Below are 8,738 nucleotides of genomic sequence, written 5' to 3'. Positions count from 1 at the left end.
CCTCCCCATCCCTCGCAGCCCCCCCTCCTCCCCATCCCTCGCAGCCCCCCCTCCCCATCCCTCGCAGCCCCCCCCCTCCCCCATCCCTCGCAGCCCCCCCCTCCCCCACCCCTCGCAGCCCCCCCTCCCCCACCCCTCGCAGCCCCCCCTCCCCCACCCCTCTCAGCCCCCACTCCCCCCCCCCTCGCAGCCCCCCTCCCCCACCCCTCGCAGCCCCCCCTCCCCCACCCCTCGCAGCCCCCCCCCTCCCCCACCACTCGCACGCACCCCCCCCCCCTCCCTCCAGCAGCACCTTCTTAACCCACCCACACAAATCCCGAGATCACTGGTCACTAAACGCCTCCCCTTCACAAACCCCGTCTGGCCCTTCCCTATTATCCCTGGTTTGCAGTCTTCGATCCTCGTGGCTAGGATCGCTGCCAGTAGCTTGGCATTTACATTTAACAGGGAGATCGGCCTGTTTGACCCACAGTTTTTCGAGGCCTTATCTCGCCTTAAAATGAGGGAGATCGATGCCTGTGACAACGTGGGGTGGGGGGGGGGGGGGGGGGGGGAGCAATCCCAACTCCTTTGCTTCATTGAAGGCTCTCACCAACAGGGGTCCCAAAAACCCCGAAAACTTCTTGTAAAATTCCACTGGGTACCCGTCCGGCCCCGGGGCCTTACCTGATTCCATCGCCTCCAGCTCCTCCATTACTTCTACAAGCCCAATTGGGGCCCCCCACCAGCTCCTCACCAACCATCGGGAACTCCAACCCTCCCAGAAACCGTCTCATCCCCTCTTCCCCGGCTGGGGGTTCCGACTCGTACAATTAACCATAAAAGTCTCTAAACCCCCCCCCCCCCCCCCCCCCCCCCACTGGGTCCAGGACAGTATTCCCACCTGTGACCTTCACTTTCCCAATCTCTCCCGCTGCCTCTTGCTTCCTCATCTGGTGCCCTGACATCCTGCTCGCTCTCTCCCCATACTCGTACACCGCCCCCCTCTCACCCGTCTCAACTGCCCTATCGGCCTTCCCCGTAGATAACAGCTCGAATTCCATTTGCAATCTCTGCCGTTCCTTTAGCAGCCCTTCCGATGCATCTCTCCTGTCCACCTGCAGGATTTCTCCCACTAGCCTTTCTACCTCCACCCGCTCCGCCTTCTCCCTGCCTGCCCAAATCAAAATAAACTCTCCCCTGACCACTGCCTTTAATGCCTAAGATTGGTGGAGTTGCAGATAGCGAGGAGGACTGTCAGCGAAGGGGCTGTTTAGCTCACTGGGCTAAATCGCTGGCTTTGAAAGCAGACCAAGGCAAGCCAGCAGCAATTCCCGTAACAGCCTCCCCGAACAGGTGCCGGAATGTGGCGACTAGGGGCTTTTCACAGTAACTTCATTTGAAGTCTACTCGTGACAATAAGCGATTTTCATTTCATTTCATTTCAGATTACAACAAAATATAGATAGATTGGAGAGTTGGGCAGAGAAATGGCAGATGGAGTTCAATCCAGGCAAATGCGAGGTGATGCATTTTGGAAGATCCAATTCAAGAGCGGACTATATGGTCAATGGAAGGGTCCTGGGGAAAATTGATGTACAGAGAGATCCGGGAGTTCAGGTCCATTGTACCCTGAAGGTGGCAACACAGGTGGATAGAGTGGTCAAGAAGGCATACAGCATGCTTGCCTTCATCGGACGGGGTATTGAGTACAAGAGTCGGCAGGTCATGTTACAGTTGTATAGGACTTTGGTTAGGCCACATTTGGAATACTGCGTGCAGTTCTGGTCGCCACATTACCAGAAGGATGTGGATGCCTTGGAGAGGGTGCAGAGGAGGTTCACCAGGATGTTGCCTGGTATGGAGGGTGCTAGCTATGAAGAAAGGTTGAGTAGATTAGGATTGTTTTCGTTGGAAAGACGGAGGTTGAGGGGGACCTGATTGAGGTCTACAAAATTATGAGAGGTATGGACAGGGTGGATAGCAACAAGCTTTTTCCAAGAGTGGGGGTGTCAGTTACAAAGGGGTCACGTTTCAAGGTGAGAGGGGGAAAGTTTAAGGGAGATGTGCGTGGAAAGTTTTTTACGCAGAGGGTGGTGGGTGCCTGGAACGCTTTACCAGCGGAGGTGGTAGAGGCGGGTACGATAGCATCATTTAAGAGGCATCTAGGCGGGTATATGAATGGGTGGGGAACAGAGAGAAGTAGACCTTGGAAAATAGGAGACAGGTTTAGATAAAGGATCTGGATCGGCGGAGTCTGGGAGGGCCGAAGGGCCTGTTCCTGTGCTGTAATTTTCTTTGTTCTTTGTTCCCAGACCGTCCCTTTCGTAACCACCCCCGTGTCATTAATCTCTACATATCCCCGGCTTTCCTCAGCCGCTCGCACACGGCACCCTCCCCTCACAGTCCCACATCCAGCCTTCATTGTGGGGGCTGGGGGCCCCCCTTGCTCACTCGTAAATCCACCAGGTGGGGGGGGGGGGGCATGGTCCAACACCACTATTGCCGAATATTCAGCATCCACCGCCCCTGCCAACAACGTCTTATCAAACACGAAGAGATCTATTCAGGAATACACCTTATGCACGTGGGAGTAAAACAAAAATTCTGTTGCCCTCAGCCTCCCAAATCTCCACGGATCCACCGCCCCCCCCAATGTGCTCCATGAACCCCCGAAGCTCCTTATCTGCAGCCGACATCCTTCCCGGCCTCGAGCTCGACCGGTCCAGTCTCGGATCCAGGACCACATTAAAGGTCCCCCCCCCCCTATAATCAGAGTCCAGGGGCCGGATTCTCCCCTACCTGGCGGGGCGGGGGGTCCCGGCGGGATGGAGTGGCCTGAACCACTCCGGCATCGGGCTGCCCCAAAGGTGTGGATGTGTCCATACCTAACCTTGAGGGGCTAGGCCCGCACCGGAGTGGTTGGCGCCCCGCGCATGAGCCGGAGCGTCAGTGGCTACTGACGTCAATCCTGTGCATGCGCAGAGGAGGGGGTCTCTTCCGCCCCCGCCATGGTGAAGACCATGGCGAAGGCGGAAGGAAAAGAGTGCCCCCCACGGCACAGGCCCGCCCCCCCGCCGGCGGGACTGGCATGACAGCGGCGGGACTTCGGCCCATTGCGGGCCGGAGAATCGCCGGGGGGGGGGGAGGCCCGCTGACAGGCGCGGCGCGATTCCCACCTCCGCTGAATCTCTGGTGCCGGAGACTTCGGGAGACGGCGGGGGCAAGATTCACGCCGGCCCCCCGGCGATCCTCCTACCCGGCGGGGGATCAGAGAATCCCCTCTGTAATGAACTCCAATTGGCTTTATTGGTTGGCCAATTGGAGTATGAGCTCCCTCAATGATAGCTCATTGAGGGGGGCCCATATAATCACCTGTGTAGGCTTTGTGAGCCAGTCTTAAGTTGACTGGACTGCTAGCAGCACTGTTTGTAGCTGCTCCTGTAATATCGTTATTGTAAATAAATATTGGTGTGGTGACGGAACTCCTGCCTCCCGTGGATTACGACACCGCCCCAGGTCAGAAATCCTCCCCAGTACCCACCTCATCAATTCCTCATCGTCCCAGTTTGGGACATAGATGTTTACTGACACCACCGGCATCTCCTCCAGTTTCCCGCTTACCACAGCGGACCTTCCCCCAGAGTCAGTCACTATATTTCCCACCTCGAACGTTACCCGCTTATTGACTAAAATCGCTCTTGGAACCAACAATTCTACGGACACGTGCTTGTAGGATTAGAATAGCAGTTTTAATATACTCACAACAGAGCCAGCCGGCTAGCCATTGAACTTTCGGCGAACTGGCCGGCTGACCATGTGGCACTGATCTTTTTTTTTTTAAATAATTTTTATTGAAAGAGTTTTTCCATACAGACATTTACCCCTACTAATTTTTAAATTATTTACAACACAATCCCTCTAGGCAAATGTCCCTCCCTCGCCCGCCCTCTCGCGCGCACCAGTCCTCCTCCCCCCCCCCCCCCCCCCGGCAACCTTAACAACCAAGGCAGCCTACAGTTTCAGACATGAGCAGCAAGCAGGCTTGCCCGCGTTACAGTCGTGCGTGTCCCCCCACGACCCTTGCTGCCCCCCCCTCCCCTCCCCCCCCCTCCCCCCCCCCCCCCCCCCCCCCCCCCCCCCCCCCCGGGTTGCTGCTGCCACGACCCCGAACGTCTATCTCTGATCTAAAAAGTCAAGGAAAGGTTGCCACCCGCCTGGCGAATCCCTGTACCGACCCTCTCAGGGCAAATTTGATCCTTTCTAGCTGAATATAGCTAGCCATATCGTTAATCCAAGTTTCAACGCTTGGAGGCCTCGCGTCCTTCCATTGAATTAATATCCTTCGTCGAGCCACTAGGGACGCAAAGGCCAGTATTCCGGCCTCCCTAGCCTCCTGTACCCCCGGTTCTACCCCGACCCCAAAGATCGCAAGCCCCCATCCTGGTTTGACCCTGGACCCCACCACCTTCGACACCGTCCTTGCCACCCCCTTCCAGAACCCTTCCAGCACCGGACATGCCCAGAACATATGCACATGGTTCGCTGGGCTTCCCAGACATCTGACACACCTGTCCTCACCCCCAAAGAACCGGCTCATCCTTGTCCCCGTCATGTGAGCTCTATGCAGCACCTTAAATTGAATGAGGCTCAGCCTCGCACACGAGGAGGAAGAATTGACCTTCTCCAGTGCATCCGCCCACGTCCCGTCTTCTATCTGCTCTCCCAGCTCCCCTTCCCACTTGGCTTTCAGCTCCTCCCCTGATGCTTCTTCCGCCTCCTGCATTATCTTGTAGATGTCTGATATCTTCCCCCCTCCGACCCAGACCCCCGAGAGCACCCTATCACTCGCCCCCTTACTGGGGAGCAGGGGAAACCCCTCCACCTGCCGCCTAGCAAATGCCTTCACTTGTAGATATCTGAACATGTTTCCCGGGGGGAGCTCAAACTTCTCCTCCAGCCCTCCCAGGCTCGCAAACCTCCCCTCTATAAACAGGTCCTTCAGCTGCCGTATGCCCACCCTGTACCAGCTCTGAAATCCCCCGTCGATGTTCCCCGGGATGAATCTATGGTTCCCTCTTATTGGCGCCGCCAACAGACCTCCCATTTCCCCCCTATGTCGCCTCCACTGCCCCATATCTTGAGGGTGGCCGCCACCACCGGGCTCGTGGTGTACCTCGTGGGGGGGAGCGGCCATGGTGCCGTTACTAGGGCCCCCAGGCTTGTGTTGCCACAGGACGCCCTCTCCATTCGTTTCCAAGCTGCCCCCTCCCCTTCCATCATCCACTTGCGCACCATTGACACATTTGCCGCCCAGTAGTACCCCGAAAGATTGGGTAGTGCCAGCCCTCCACTGTCCCTACTCCGCTCCAAAAAGACCCTCCTCACCCTTGGGGTGCCATGCGCCCACACGTAGCTCATGATGCTACTCGTCACCTTTTGAAGAAGGCCCTAGGGAGGAAGATGGGCAAGCACTGAAATAAAAACAAGAACCTTGGGAGGACCGTCATTTTGATTGACTGCACCCTCCCCGCCAGCGACAGCGGTACCATGTCCCACCTCTTAAACTCCTCCTCCATCTGTTCCACCAGCCTGGAAAAGTTCAACTTGTGGAGGGTCCCCCAGTTCCTTGCCACCTGCACCCCTAAGTACCTAAAGCTCTTTCCTGCTCGCTTGAAGGGGAGTCTCCCAATACCCTCTCCCTGGTCCCCCGGGTGTATCACAAAAACCTCGCTTTTGCCCAAATTTAATTTGTACCCCGAAAAGTCCCCAAACTCTGCTAATAGTTCCATTATCTCCGGCATTCCCCCTTCTGGGTCTGCCACGTACAGCAGTAGATCATCCGCATACAGCGATACTCGATGTTCCTCCCCTCCCCTAGTCAGTCCTCTCCACCCCCCTGAACCCCTCAGTGCCATCGCCAACGGTTCAATCGCCAGTGCGAACAGTAGGGGGGATAGGGGACATCCCTGCCTGGTCCCTCGGTGGAGCCCGAAATACTCCGACCTCCTCCCGTTTGTCACTACACTCGCCGTCGGGGCCGAGTAGAGCAACTTCACCCACTTAATAAACCCTTCCCCAAACCCAAACCGTTTCAACGTCTCCCACAGGTACTCCCACTCCACCCTATCGAATGCCTTCTCCGCGTCCAGCGCTACCACTATCTCAGCCTCCCCCTCCACTGCCGGCATCATAATTACATTCAGCAATCTCCGCACGTTCGTGTTGAGCTGCCGCCCCTTCACGAACCCCGTCTGGTCCTCATGGATTACCCCTGGCACACAATCCTCTATTCTAGCTGCCAGGATCTTTGCCAGCAACTTGGCATCCACGTTCAGAAGCGAGATAGGCCTGTAGGACCCGCACTGCACGGGGTCTTTATCCCGCTTCAATATCAGGGAGATCAGAGCCTGCGACATTGTCGGGGGCAGAACCCCCCCCCTGTGGCACTGATCTTTATACAGCAGCTCCAGGGGGAGGAGTCCTGGGCGGAACCAGTACAATTCTCGAGCATTCCCAGAGCTACTCCCCCCCCCCTGGTGGTCAGATAGTGCAACTGCACTTACAATATAGACACATGTATATACAGATTATAATCCGGTGTGAATCACATTCACCGCAATCGCCACCCCCTTCGTTTTAGAATCCAATCCCGAATGAAATACTTGCCCAACCCATCTCTTCCTCAGCCTATTCTGGTCCCCACCTTCAGGTGTGTCTCTTGTAGCCTGGCCACATCCGCCTCCAATCGTTTTAACACACGGACCCTCTTGACGGGCCCATTCAACCCTCGCATGTTCCACGTGACCAGCCTGAACCCTCCACAGGAGAACTGGCAGACAAAGGTTTACTTGGCAACCCATCCACCAACTTTAACACTCACTCCCTCCACCACCGACGCACAGTGGCAGCCGTGTGTACCATTTCCAAGATGCACTCAGCAAGGTTTCATCCACAGCACCTTCTGCCACCTGGAAGGACAAGGCCAGTAGATATCTGGGAGCGCCACAAGGTCCCCCACAAGCCACACACCCATCCCGACTTGGAAATATATCAACTGCTCCTTCACTGTCGCTGGGTCAAATTCCCGGAATTCCCTGCCTAACAGCACAGTGGGTGTACCTACACCTCATGGACTGCAGCGGGAGGTCTGGTGGGGCGGCACGGTGGAACAGTGGGTTAGCACTGCTGCCTCACAGCCCCAGGGACCCAGGTTAAATTCTGGCCTCAGGTGACTGTGCGGAGTCTGCACGTTCTCCCCGTGTGTGCGTGGGTTGCCTCCGGGTGCTCCGGTTTCCTCCCACAGTCCAAAAGATGTGCGGGTTAGGTGGATTGGCCAATCATCAATCGCTCCTTAGTGTCCAAAAGGTTAGGTTAGGTGGGGTTACTGGGTTAAGGGGATAGGATGGGGGCCTGTCCCTAGGTAGGGTACCCTGTCAGAGGTTCAGTGTAGACCCAATGGGCCAAATGGCCTCCTTCCGCACTGTAGCAATTCTCAAGTGAAATTAGTGATGAGCAATAAATGCAATAAATGCCAACGACACCACATTCATAGAATCATAGAATTTACAGTGCAGAAGGAGGCCATTCAGCCCATCGAGTCTGCACCGGCTCTTTGAAAGAGCACCCCTCCACCCTATCCCCATAACCCCACCCAACACTAAGGGCAATTTTGGACACTAAGGGCCATTTAGCATGGCCAATCCACCTAACCTGACCAAGAGAACGTTTTAGGTCAATGTGTAGAGGATCCAACAAGAGACAGCGCAGTGCTGAACTTAATTCTGGGGATGGAATCCAGACAGTTACATAGATAGAATTTACAGTGCAGAAGGAGGCCATTCGGCCCATCGAGTCTGCACCGGCTCCTGGAAAGAGCACCCTACCCAAGGTCAACACCTCCACCCTATCCCCATAACCCAGTAACCCCACCCAACACTAAGGGCAATTTTGGACACTAAGGGCAATTTAGCATGGCCAATCCACCTAACCTGCACATCGTTGGACTGTGGGAGGAAACCGGAGCACCCGGAGGAAACCCACGCAGACACGGGGAGGATGTGCAGACTCCGCACAGACAGTGACCCAGCGGGGAATCGAACCTGGGACCCTGGAGCTGTGAAGCAACTGTGCTAATCACTGTGCTACCGTGCCTCCCCGGGAATGAATAAACACTGTGGATATGCAAGGCCATATTTCGGCAGTTGATTTTACACATTGGAAGAATGACAGGAGAGGGTACCGCACGATCAGACTCGCCCACCGAATCATTGTATCTGATGTATTCCAGTATACACACCCTGCACTCCACCCTGAAACTCTGTGGCCTCTGGGATGCGGTGACCACGTAGATATCCGGGCCAATTTGGGATAAAATACCTGGGAAGTTTCTCTCTGGCCCGTAACCCCCAGCAACTGTGCATTTGGCAAAGAAAATGAGTTGAAGAGATCATTCTGGCCGTGATCATTCAACGCATTCAACGTTCTAGGCAGGCAGAACCATGTTCAGCTGTCTCTCCATCTTTAGGCGAGACGTGTCTTCTCTCAGAGGACTGTTAATCCGAGGAATTCTCTTCCTCAGAGAGCAGTGAAGGCTGGGTCATTGAATATATTCAGGGCTGAGTTGGACAGGTTTTTGATTGACAAGGGAGTTAGGGGGTATGAGATAGTCTTCGTCTTGGCAAAGCAGGTTCAATGGGCTAAATCCTATCTTTTGTGTTCTTAAGGACGCTTAAGCGTAGAGTCCCAGCACTTACAGT

The sequence above is a fragment of the Scyliorhinus canicula genome, chromosome 23 (assembly GCF_902713615.1).
Source record: "Scyliorhinus canicula chromosome 23, sScyCan1.1, whole genome shotgun sequence".
NCBI lineage: Eukaryota > Metazoa > Chordata > Chondrichthyes > Carcharhiniformes > Scyliorhinidae > Scyliorhinus > Scyliorhinus canicula.
This window is presented reverse-complemented; position numbering follows the sequence as displayed.